The sequence below is a fragment of the Poecilia mexicana genome, unplaced genomic scaffold (genome assembly GCF_051168715.1).
Source record: "Poecilia mexicana isolate PSO_F unplaced genomic scaffold, ASM5116871v1 scaffold_9, whole genome shotgun sequence".
NCBI lineage: Eukaryota > Metazoa > Chordata > Actinopteri > Cyprinodontiformes > Poeciliidae > Poecilia > Poecilia mexicana.
Genome location: NW_028263378.1, coordinates 18,575,670 through 18,589,384, shown reverse-complemented (window position 1 = coordinate 18,589,384; position 13,715 = coordinate 18,575,670). Strand labels below are relative to the sequence as shown.

Sequence of the window (13,715 nt, the reverse complement as noted above, 5' to 3'; positions counted from 1 at the left end):
ATTCACATCAGCATATCATTAGTATGATTATTGTGCAGGCTTATTTATGACCAAAGAGCTTTGAAAGATCCTACAAAGATATGAATGTTTTCAAGCCTTTAATTGCAATAGAGATAGAATGTACAAAAATAAAAGCTGCTAACACTCAGACTTTTGAAGAGGTTCAAATTAAGTTGATCTATCTGATGTTGAAAAATCAGCTGGCTCTCAGAGCTCCAGCAGGAAGCCTGTGTATCCACCTACACCAGTCTGGAAGCAGTGAGTCACATAGAATGAACCACTGGAGCAAGATTGATTTGCCATGCTGGAATGCATGAACACATCTCTCAACTCACTGTACACACACACACATCCACACACACACACACGCGCACGCATACTCTTATTCTGTTTCCCTATCTTTGCAGGGACTTTTCATTGACTTCCATTTATTTTTACAGTCTAACCCTGGCTGTTACCCTAAACCTAACCTAAACTCAGTTCATACTTTAGTCATGAACCTCACCCATAACCCAAAAACAGTGCCTCTTTTAGGGCCTTAGCTTTGGGCCCCATGAGCAGCAGTACTTGTTGGAAAAATGATCTTACAATGTATCAAATACAGGGCCACACACTATATCCATTTGGATATTCTCTTACTTCTCCTACAGTCTATAGTGGATACTCCCTGGACTCTCTTCAGACATTACTCAGTGTCTCCTAAGACTTCCTGTTGACTAAGACCCTACAGTTTTAGCAGCTGGATAAGTTGTGCTGCGGTTGTTTTCATTGTTCCATTCTTCTCTCACTCTAGACTTCCCTGCATGGTTAAAGCTCTCTTACAGCTCTCTATGCTGCCAGTTTCATTGTCTGCTGGTGTGTGTGTGTGTGTGTGTGTGTGTGTGTGTTGGTATATGTGGTTTAGCAGGACATTTCGTCAGAATACACGCAACACTAGCAGGACATTTTGAATTAACGGGACAGGGGCGGTGTCCTGCTAATTTTGACAAAAATCTAAAAGCGTAGAAAGGTTTCTATTGGTCCAATAACCCCAAAAATGCAAAAAAAACGAGATGTCCGTTTAATACACATAAACCAGATTTTGTGTATAATTTGTGTATCGCCACAGTGCCCCCGGTGGCAACTCTGTGTAATAGCAGGACCTTATGAATATTCACACAAGCTCTTGTTCTGATTGGTTGTCTGCCGGAAGGTCCCGCTAATTACTACAGTGTCTTTCTAATTCACGTCGCTGTTTACACACATGAATTGTGTGTAAATTGCCAACTCTTACACTGGGGATGAGTTGGAAATATGATTACTCTGTGCTATAAGACTGAATATTTTATAAAGGTTAGTTGGATGCCTAAACCCAACCTTTTGTCCAACCTTACATTGGACAAAAGGTGTATGTGGCACCTAAAAATATACAGAAATTAATATATATTTTTGATCAAATATTTTTTATTTAAAATATTATGAATAATACGTGTGTGGAATAAGTGTGTGGATTAAAATAAATATAAACCATAAGAGAGCCATTTTTTTCACCAAACTACTGCTAACAGTTTGTTGATTCTGGTCTGCTCTGCATCCTCAGAACCAGAACCAAGCATTTTGAAGCAGAACTTAGCTTCAGTGCACCATAAATCTTGAATAAACTTACAGAAAACTGCAACACAGCTGAATTCCTTTAAATCAAGGCAACACCCCCCCACCCCCACCCCCAAAAAAACAACAATTTACAGTTGTTTCTAAATCTTAATCATTGGTACATGTATCAATATAATTAATGTATATGATTTTAATTTTGATTTTACTTTGAATTTAATTTCTATGTTTTTCTTTTTTTACGGTAAAAGTATGTTAATTTTATCACTGTTTAGTCCTTTGATGTAAAGCACTTTGAACTGCCTTGCAGCTGAAATGTGCTATACAAATAAAATTGACTTGACAGCAGTTTTCAGATCTTGCCAAAGATTCTCCACTGAGTTTATGTCTAGACTTTGACTTTGCCATTCTAACACAGAAATATGTTTTTATTTATACCATTCCATTGTAGATCTGGCTTTATGTTTAGGGTAATTGTCCTGCTGGAAGGTGAACCTCTGCCCCAGCCTCAAGTCTTTTGCAGACTCCAGGTTCAGGAGTGTTCAGGTTTTCTTCCAAGATTTCCCTGTATTTGGCTCAATCCATCTTACAATCAACTCTAACAATCTTCCCTGTCCCTGAAGAAAAGAAGCACCCTCAGAGCATGATGCTGCCACCACCATTTTTGTCAGTGGGGAAGGTGTGTTCAGAGTTATGTGCAGTGTTTGTTCTCCACTACAAATAGTGCTCTGCATTTTTCCCAGAAAGTTAAATTTTGGTCTTGTCTTATCGTTTTTGCTGTATCCCAATATGGCTTCTGGCAAACTGCAAATGGGACTTCTTATAGTTTTCTTTATACAATGGCTTTTCTATTGCCACTCTTCCATAAAACCACATTTTTGCAGTGCATGACTAATAGTTATACTATACTGCATTTCAGAAATATCTCTGCATTTCATCCAGAGCCACCATGAACCTCTTGGCTGTATCTCTGATCAGTGCTCTTCTTGTTCAGCCTGTAAGTTTAGGTGGATGGCCTTTTCTTGGTAGGTTCACAGCTGTGTGATTTGCTCTTTCCATTTCCAGATGATTCGTGGAACAGTACTCTGTGAGATGGCCTAAGCCTGCTTTAAGCTTCTCCACAACTTTATCCCTGACCTGTCTGGTGTGTTCCGTGGACTTCATGATGCTGTTTGTTCCCCAATATTCTCTTAGCCAACTTTTGAGGCAGTCATAGAGGAGTTGAATTTTTTTACCATTTGCAGTCATCAGGCAACTTCTGAAGGCAATTGGCTGCATTCAGGGAAAGGGGGCTGAACACTTTTGCACACCGCACTTTTTAGCTTTTATTTGTAAAAACTGTTATGAATCATGTTTAGTTTTGTTTCTACTTCACAAGTATATACCACTTTGTGTTTGTCTTTCCCATAAAATTCTGTGAAAATATATTTCCAGTTGTGACAAAACTGGAAATTCAAGTTCAAGGGCTATGGATACTTTAGAAAGCCACTGTACAAATAGTAAGGCAAGTCCAATGACAGAACCACAACCGCCACAACCAAGTACCCAGTATAGTGTGAAGAAACATCTGAAGGGAATATAACCTTGAACACACCTCGTTAAAATGGGAAATGCCACACAAAGTGGTAGAAAACGAACAAGCTAAGATCCTGTGGGCCTTCCATATACAGGAAGACAAAATGGGAAAAGCAAACCAACTGAACATGGTGATCATTGAGCAGCAGAGCAAAGCAGTTGTTATGATGTAGCTATCCTGAATGAACAGAAGGTACAGAAAAAAACTAGAGAAATACCAAAGGCTAAAAAACCCCATCATCCTCCTAGAACTTGAGTGGTTGACTTATTTTGGGCTGTCTAGTCCACAATACTAAATTTTGCTCTAGATGGGGTCTGGTGTCCACATGTTAGGCCATTATTTTATGACTTGGTGGTGGTGGAAGATTATAACACATTACAGGTTAGACTCAAGATGTTCAGTGTTTCTTTTGTTGTGTAAGTTTACAAAAGTTAGCAACTGCATATATTTACCATGGTGCTAAACATGGTGATTTAAAATGAATAAGTATTTTTCTGAGAAAAATGTTGTCCACATATCATGTAAAACAATAATTCTTTGTTTTTGGAATCATTAGGTCCCAATCAGCCCATAGATGAATTAATAATGCACTCCATGTGAGAGTTTGGGTCTTAGGAGATTACAAAAAATGTGGAAGGTGAAAGCAACAGTAGTGCTTGTGGTCACTGAAACCCTTGGGGTAATGACCCCTAAACTGGAAGACTGGCTCAAACAAATACCTGGAGATAGATCAGACCTCTTGATACAGAGAAGCACACCTTTGGGAACTGCTAATATACTGTGAAGACCAAGGATCAATGAAGTATTTTTGAATTTGAAAGAAGGGATAACCAGTCATGGAGTAATACAGAATTAGAAATATAAAAATAAAAATCGTTTATTTAAAAAATATTTAAAGTGCCAAAAATATCATGATTATTTATGTTACTGTTAAGACAAAAATTTAAAGATTGATATTTTGTCGTTATCTCAATGTCTCTACTCTGCATACATGCAGATTGTCTAGGTAGTCTAAATTGTCTATTGGCAGGTACATCAGCCAATCTTTTTCTGCAGGTGTTGTGTCTGCCATTAGACAACAGTTTTTGTTTTTATGATATAAAGTGTTTTGAACTGCCCTGCTGCTGAAATGTGCTATACAAATAAACATGATTAATTGATTGAACAGAAATGATTAAAGGAAGTGACAACATTGCTGGTGGGAGATACCATCTAACTGTTGCCTCTTAATTAAAGAAAAATGTATGATAAACTATTTAACTTTGAAATATTGAATGAAAGTTACAAAATATTACTCAAAATTTTCTTGTTCCTGAAAAAAATCAGACCTTGTGTGCTTCAGAAACAAAATGGAATAATCCTTTTGTTGTACCCCTCCTCCTCTGTCAACGTGGTACAATCCGTCAAGTCCAGGTGCAAGCCATTAGTATTAATTGAACTTGTTTCATTTGTTTTGCGTGGAGAAAGAGGTAAGACTCATACAGAATCTCTTAAGACATTTAAGTACATATAGTTTTGTAATTTTGCTGAATGTTGTAGGTTACTTGATGCTTGGATACACCAAAGCATTTGATTTGCAGCATTTTAGCTAGTAATTACCAACCATGTTAGTCAGTGTACCAGAGTTTAAAGGGAAGGTGGCTCACTCCAGAATTAGATAAAACTGTATTTGGTCATTTTCTGTATATCAGTGAGTGATATTATTTCACAGGCACAAATGATCCTAGGTAATAATCATTAGTATTAAGATAATGTTTTAATATTTGAAGATTTTGAGAATCTGTCAATAGAAAGTCAATTATGTAGTACTGTGTACTTCAGTACATTTTCACATACAATAACATCAAATCATATTGTGTACAGCAGGGGTGTCAAACTCAAGGTCTTAAGGGCTGGTGTCCAGCAACTTTTAGATGTGTTTCTGATGCCACATGGCTGGATAAAATGGGGTGGTCATCAACTTGATTGCACTGAGAAGCTAATTCAGTCATATACTTAAGGTGTTTTAGACCAGACAAACATCTAAAAGTTGCAGTACCCTGGCCCTCGAGGCCTGGAGTTTGACACCCCTGGTGTACAGTATCATGTTGTATTCTCTGATCTTTGCAGGAGATGTCAACAACAAGGTCTCAGAGAGCAAACATGATTCCAGTTATTGCTCCTTAGGTGAAGATGAAGGATTTGATGTAAAATACCTCAATTCATTTAAAGGTGAGTTGTGACTATATTATGCACAGGATTCCAGAGTTTATTAAATGATCATTTTTTTTCTTTTGTTTTACTTTTTCACTTTTAAACTATTTTTATACTGCACATTATTAGCATAGATCATGATCGATGATCATTATAATCAGAACATCTTTCTTATTCCGAAGGAGACAAGCAACTGCTCAAAATACAATAGAAGCGTATGTATATAAAATTTAAAAAAAAAATTCCCTTCTCACCCTCTCTTTCATCCTCTGAGCTTGGGTCCTCTACCAGAGGCCTGGGAGCTTGAGGGTTCTGCGCAGTATCTTGGCTGTGCCTAGAACTGCACATTTCTGGACTGAGATGTCTGATGTTGTTCCTGGGATCTGTTTTAGCCACTGCTCCAGTTTGGGGGTGACTGCCCCGAGGGCCCCGATGACCACTGGCACCACTGTGGTCTTCACCTTCCAGGTCTTTTCCAGTTCCTCTCTGAGGCCCTGGTATTTCTCCAGTTTCTCATGCTCCTTTTTCCTGATGTTGTAGTCACTTGGTATTGCTACATCCACCACAACGGCTTTCCTCTGTTCTTTATCCACCGCTACAATGTCCGGTTGGTTCGCCATTACCATCTTGTCTGTCTGGATCTGGAAGTCCCACAGGATCTTAGCTCGGTCATTCTCCACCACCTTTGGGGGTGTTCCACACTTCGATCTCGGGGCTTCCAGTCTGAACAGATGTTTCTGTACACTATGCCCGCCACTTGGTTATGTCGTTCCATGTATGCTTTCCCTGCCAGCATCTTGCACCCTGCTGTTATGTGCTGGACTGTCTCAGAGGCCTCCTTGCACAACCTACACCTTGGGTCTTGTCTGGTGTGGTAGATCTGAGCCTCTATTGCCCTGGTGTTTAGGGCCTGTTCCTGGGCAGCCAGGATGAGGGCCTCTGTGCTGTCCTTGAGTCCAGCTTTTTCCAGCCATTGGTAGGATTTCCTGATATCAGCCACTTCAGTTATTTGTCGGTGGTACATCCCATGTAGGGGCCTGTCCTCCCATGATGGTTCCTCCAGCACCTCGTCCTCTGTTCCCCATTGCCTGAGACATTCGCTGAGCACATCGTCCGTTGAGGCTTTTTCCCTGATGTATTTATGGATCTTGGATGTTTCATCCTGGACAGTGGTTCTCACACTCACTAGTCCTCTGCCTCCTTCCTTACGGCTTGTGTACAGTCTCAGGGTGCTGGATTTGGGGTGGAACCCTCCATGCATGGTTAGTAGCTTCCAAGTCTTAACATCTGTGGCCTTCATCTCTTCCATTGGCCAGCTAATTATTCCGGCAGGGTATCTGATTACTGGTAAGGCACATATATCCATATATATATCCATATATCCATGAAAACATGGATATATATATATATATATATCCTTCTCATCGTCCGTGGGTGGTCTCTTTCATCCTCTGAGCTTGGGTCCTCTACCAGAGACCTGGGAGCTTGAGGGTTCTGCGCAGTATCTTGGCTGTGCCTAGAACTGGACATTTCTGGACTGAGCTGTCTGATGTTGTTCCTGGGATCTGTTTTAGCCACTGCTCCAGTTTGGGGGTGACTGCCCCGAGGGCCCCGATGACCACAGGCACCACTGTGGTCTTCACCTTCCAGGTCTTTTCCAGTTCCTCTCTGAGGCCCTGGTATTTCTCCAGTTTCTCATGCTCCTTTTTCCTGATGTTGTAGTCACTTGGTATTGCTACATCCACCACAACAACTTTCCTCTGTTCTTTATCCACCACCACAATGTCCGGTTGGTTCTCCATTACCATCTTGTCTATCTGGTTCTGGAAGTCCCGCAAGATCTTAGCTCGGTCATTCTCCACCACCTTTGGGGGTGTTCCCCACTTCGATCTTGGGGCTTCCAGTCCATATTCTGCACAGATGTTTCTGTACACTATGCTCGCCACTTGGTTATGTCGTTACATGTATGCTTTCCCTGCCAGCATCTTGCACCCTGCTGTTATGTCCTGGACTGTCTCAGGGGCCTCCTTGCACAACCTACACCTTGGGTCTTGTCTGGTGTGGTAGATCTGAGCCTCTATTGCTCTGGTGTTTAGGGCCTGTTCCTGGGCAGCCAGGATGAGGGCCTCTGTGCTGTCCTTGAGTCCAGCTTTTTCCAGCCATTGGTAGGATTTCCTGATATCAGCCACTTCAGTTATTTGTCGGTGGTACATCCCATGTAGGGGCTTGTCCTCCCATGATGGTACCTCTAGCACCTCGTCCTCTGTTCCCCATTGCCTGAGACATTCGCTGAGCACATCGTCTGTTGAGGCTTTGTCCTTGATGTATTTATGGATCTTGGATGTTTCATCCTGGACAGTGGCTCTCACACTTGCTAGTCCTCTGCCTCCTTCCTTACGGCTTGTGTACAGTCTCAGGGTGCTTGATTTGGGGTGGAACCCTCCATGCATGGTTAGTAGCTTCCAAGTCTTAATATCCGTGGCCTTTATCTCTTCCATTGGCCAGCTAATTATTCCAGCAGGGTATCTGATTACTGGTAAGGCATAGGTGTTTATTGCATGGATCTTGTTCTTGCCATTGAGCTGGCTTCTCAGGACTTGCCTTATTCATTGGAGGTATTTGACTGTGGCTCCTTTCCTTGTGACCTCATCGAGGTTGCCATTTGCTTGTGGTATTCCCAGGTACTTGTAACTGTCCTCAACAAATATATGGAGGACTGAGTTTTGAAATTACAAGTACAAAATAATGAGTTGCATTCAGTTGACAAAAAATGTTTAAGTAACCACAGAAAGACATCCAATTAGATCAATTAACTGATTTTGAAAAATGTTAATTTCAATTGCTACTATTTGATATATCTGCATTGTTTAAAGTTTATCCTACTTATTATGTGTACCTACAGGTTGGGGTGTGTTCAAAAAGCAGATTTCCTTATTGAGTACAGAGAAGTCATAAGTAGAAAGGAACAAGAAAACCGACTGAAAGTTTACCATGATACACTCGAGGTTCTTATGTTTGATTTCAACTTCAATGGACAAAAGCTTTGGTATGCGACTGTTTCAAGGTTGTTGTGTTTTTATTTTACATCTAAATACAGTGATGTAAACATTTTCAGCTTCATCAGTAAAAGTAGTTTTAGTTGGTAGAGGAATATCCTTCTGACATGCAAACACCAAATATGCAAAATCCTTTCCCTTGCATGGTATAATTATTCTTATTTTCATACTTAATATTTTAGTGTTGATGTTGCTAGAGAGGATGGATGATTGGGGAGGCTGGTAAATGATCAGATGAACCCAAACAGCAAAATGAAAGTTAAAAGAGTGGATGGAAGACCTCATCTGTTTATTTGCACTCAAATATATTGGTTCAGGGGAAGAAATCACTTATAATTATGGTGATTTTGACTGGCCATGGAGAAGAAAGGTGCTTATAAGTGTGAAAATACTATCAAAAATCATTCAAGTAGCACTGAAGACATATTTGAAGGATATGTCAAGTTGTAGTACAGGGTTTCATTATAGTTGAAAACAAGAAGTGGACAAGCACATACAGTAGGTGGACTTCATTTTTCTATTGAGAAGTATGGACTCATTCAGTGTACATCCCTTCATTTCAGATTTCCAAAGATGAACTGTCAGGTTGGTGATGTGGACGCATGCGGATCCTGTTCAACCAACCCTCCAGAGGTAATTTTGGTCTCCAATGACCAACTTACTCTCTAAAATAAAGTAATTGAAATGATATTAAGTATTGTTCAAACACACATGTGTTGTGTAATATTAGATATGTTAGCTGCATAAAAAGGGAGGACTGCGTTTTGAAATTACAAGTATAGAAGAATGAAAATTACATTTAGAAGCGCACATACACACAGGTCCTGTGTAATACTCAAAATGTAAGGTGCAGGAATAAGGAGGACTGAGTTTTGAAATTACAAGTACAGAAGAATGAAAGTTACATTGAGAAGCACGCATACACACAGGTTCTGTGTAATACTCAAAATGTAAGGTGCAGGAATAGGGAGGACTGTTTTCTATATTGGGAACAAACATTTAGTGAGTGTTCTTTACATTTCAGATTTCCAAAGATGAACTGTGTCAGGCTGGTGACATGGATGCATGTGGATTCTGTTCAACCAACCCTCCTGAGGTAATTTTGGTCTCCAATGACCAACTTATTCTCTAAATTAAAGTAATTGAAATGACATTACGTAGAGTACAAACACATAGGTGTTGTGTAGTACTAGATTTGTTGGTTGCATAAAAAGGGAGGACTGAGTTTTCAAATTACAAGTATAGAAGAATGAAAATTACATTTAGAAGTGCACATTTTGGTCTCCAACGACCAACTTTTTCTCTAAAATAAAGTAATTGAAATGATATGAAGTACTGTTCAAACACACATGTGTTGTATAATCCTACATATGTTGGCTGCATAAAAGTGGAGGACTGGCTTTTGAAATTACAAGTATAGAAGACTGAAAGTTACATTGAGAAGCGCACATACACACAGGTCCTGTGTAATACTCAAAATGTAAGGTGCAGGAATAAGGAGGACTGAGTTTTGAAATTACAAGTACAGAAGAATGAAAGTTACATTGAGAAGCACGCATACACACAGGTTCTGTGTAATACTCAAAATGTAAGGTGCAGGAATAAGGAGGACTGAGTTTTGAAATTACAAGTACAGAAGAATGAAAGTTACATTGAGAAGCACGCATACACACAGGTCCTGTGTAATACTCAAAATGTAAGGTGCAGGAATAGGGAATACTGAGTTTTGAAATTACAAGTACAGCAGAATGAAAGTTACATTGAAAAGCATGCATACACACAGGTCCTGTGTAATACTCAAAATGTAAGGTGCAGGAATAGGGAGGACTGAGTTTTGAAATTACAAGTACAGCAGAATGAAAGTTACATTGAAAAGCATGCATACACACAGGTCCTGTGTAATACTCAAAATGTAATGTGCAGGAATAGGGAGGACTGAGTTTTGAAATTACAAGTACAGAAGAATGAAAGTTACATTGAGAAGCACGCATACACACAGGTCCTGTGTAATACTCAATATGTAAGCTGCAGGAATAGGGAGGACTGCTTTCTACATTGGGAACAAACTCACATTTAGTGAGTGTTCTTTACATTTCAGATTTCAACCAACCCTCCAGAGGTAATTTTGGTCTCCAACGACCAACTTATTTTCTAAGATAAAGTCTTTGAAATTATATTGAGTACCAGTGGTCCCCAACCTTTTTATCACCGCGGACCGGTCAAGACTTGGCAATTTTTCTGAGGCTCGGGTTCTTTTTTTACCCTTAATTTCCCCTTACAGCAATCTTAGAACGTTGCTCACGATAATTGTAACTGTTCATCCTGCCATCTGTGGCATGATCGCATCCACTCGTTGGAACATTGGGACTGCTCTGATCTAAAATCAGGCATATTCTAGCAACTTGTAGGGTTTTTACTTGATTGGGAGCTAGAACTCAACCTGTTGAACTTGACAGGTAGCCAATCAGAAAGCGCGGTGACGTAGCTCATGGAGGGGAATCCCAAAGAGCTGAGCAGACATGCACAAATGAGTCCGGTGGACATCGAAGATATGTGGAAATGGCATGAATGTTTATTCAGCATTTTGTACAAAGAATATCCATAGAAATGATGAGGAGTGGAGTTGGAGCAAAATTGCTACCACAGTTGATAAACCCGGTAACTTTTCAGCTATCCATTAAATTAACGTGACATTATTTTGTACTAAAGCCTGCTCACATGGCAAGATTTGCTCCTGTTATGTGGCTGGACACACGAACCTGTTGTACTTTTATCAGCTCTGTGGTCACAGAAGTTTGGAAAACCGTCTGAATCCTAAAATCATGCCGTGTGAACCAGACTTAAGACTTACAAGCTCTATGTCTCTCGTCTCGATAACTGCCATAATGCTCTCAGACTCTGGTCGCTCTGGCAACGTTCACACATCCCTTCAAAATAAGATTTGAATATGCCACAAAAACGAACATTTATTTTCATGAAAATTTTAACTCACAACTATAAATTAATGGGAGTCCTGAGCTTGTTTCTCTGCAATGAGATGATCCCACCTGGGAAACGATGACACCCAATGCAGAGGGTGCTTGGTGTGTAATGGCAAAGCAGTTTGAAGCTTCATTGCCTCATTAGTAAGCCAGTGCATATTATGCAGAGTGGGCTTGGAACATGGGAGTCACCTACAGGTTCAGGATAAATCCACTCTCCTGTCTGTGGTCTTTCTCCGCTTTTCCAAAGAAACTTTCCAAAGACATCGCTTTCTTACTCATTGTGGGCTCAATGTTGCCGCACAAGACGTAACCGAGAGAATCCAGTTAAAGGGTTTTCAAAATAATGGATCCTCCAGACTCAGACAATACGTAACATGTAAATATTTTTCTTGTGCGACCCAGTACCAATTGGTCCACAGACTCGTACTACTCCGCGGTCCTGTGGTTGGGGATGACTGTTAAGTACGGTTCAAACACACAGGTCTTGTGTAATACTTGATATGTAAGCCACATAAAAAGGGAGGACTGAGTTTTGAAATTACATGTACAAAAGAATGAAAGTTACATTTAGAAGCGCTCATACACACAGGTCCTGTGTAATACTCAAAATGTAAGGGGAAGGAATAAGGAGGACTACGTTTTGAAATTACAAGTACAGAAGAATGAAAGTTGCATAAAGAAGCGCTCATACACACAGGTCCTGTGTAATACTCAAAATGTAATGGGCAGGAATAGGGAGGACTGTTTTCTAAATTGGGAACAAACTCATATTCAGTAAGTGTTCTTTACATTTCAGATTTCCAAAGATGAACCGTGTCAGGTTGGTGACGTGAATTCATGCAGATCCTGTTCAACCAACCCTCATGAGGTAATTTTGGTCTCCAACGACCAACTTATTTTCTAAAATAGAGTTTTTGATATGATATTAAGTACTGTTCAAACACACAAGTCTTGTGTAACACTTGATATGTAAGCTGCATAAAAGGGGGGAACTGAGGTTTGAAATTACACATATAAAAGAATGAAAGCTACATTTAGAAGCGCACATACACACAGGTCCTGTGTAATACTCAAAATGTAAGGTGCAGGAATAAGGAGGACTGAGTTTTGAAATTACTAGTACAGAAGAATGAAAGGTACATTGAGAAGCATGCATACAAAAAGGTCTTGTGTAATGCTCATCAGGTATGTTGCAGAAATTTCAAAAACTGAGTTTTGAAATTACAGGTAGAAAAGAATGAAAATTACTTTTAGAAGCGCACATACACACAAGTCCTGTGTAATACTCAAAATGTAAGGTGCAGGAATAAGGAGGACTGAGTTTTGAAATTACTAGTACAGAAGAATGAAAGGTACATTGAGAAGCATGCATACAAAAAGGTCTTGTGTAATGCTCATCAGGTATGTTGCAGAAATTTCAAAAACTGAGTTTTGAAATTACAGGTAGAAAAGAATGAAAATTACTTTTAGAAGCGCACATACACACAAGTCCTGTGTAATACTCAAAATGTAAGGTGCAGGAATAGGGAGGACTGAGTATTGAAATTACAAGTAAAGAAGAATGAAAGTCACATTTAGGAGGGCACATACACACAGGTCTTTTGTAATGCTCATCATGTAAGTTGCAGAAATTTGGAAAACTGAGTTTTGACATTACTAGTAGAAAAGATAGAAAATTACACTTAGAAACGCACATACACACAGGTCCTGTGTAATACTCAAAATGTAAGGTGCAGAAATAGGGAGGACTGTTTTCTACATTTTCAACAAACTCACATTTATTGAGTGTTCTTTACATTTCAAATTTCCAAAGATGAACTGTGTCAGGTTGGTGACATGGATGTATGCGGATCCTGTTCAACCAACCCTGCTGAGGTAATTTTGCTCTCCAACAACCAACTTAGATTCTTATATAAAGTCACTAAAATAATATGAAGTACTCTTCAAACACACAGGTCTTGTATAATACTTATCATGTAAGATGTAGAAATGTGGAAGACTGAGTTTTGAAATTAGAGGTAGAAAAGAATGAAAGTTAAATTTAGATGCACACAGACACATGGATCCTGTGTAATACTCAACTTGACAGGTTCATACATTAGGTAGACATTGTTTATTTTAATTTTTTTTTAGAAACAATCATTCAGTATTCATATACTGATATAAATTTGTTATCAAAGAATTACTGATTACACTTTAAAAATTAGGTATCTTCATGTTATTAAAGGTAAGTTTAAACAGTAATGATTTCTTAGTTAATGTCAAGTTGTCATAACAAAGACATTTTGAATAATGTCAACTTTGTATTAAAAGTGT

The 13,715-nt window shown here is 39.3% G+C and overlaps 1 protein-coding gene and 1 long non-coding RNA gene across 3 annotated transcripts in view; both read left to right on the top strand.

The window, feature by feature from the left end:
• Positions 1-13,715, top strand: part of edil3a (EGF like and discoidin domains 3a) — a 145,139-nt gene that overhangs the window by 69,208 nt on the left and 62,216 nt on the right. The window lies entirely within an intron of this gene.
• LOC148157703 (uncharacterized) lies at positions 1,868-12,493 on the top strand. The gene is made up of 4 exons (XR_015764280.1): positions 1,868-5,377; positions 8,979-9,048; positions 9,440-9,511; positions 12,196-12,493. It is a non-coding gene; the product is annotated as an uncharacterized LOC148157703 (long non-coding RNA).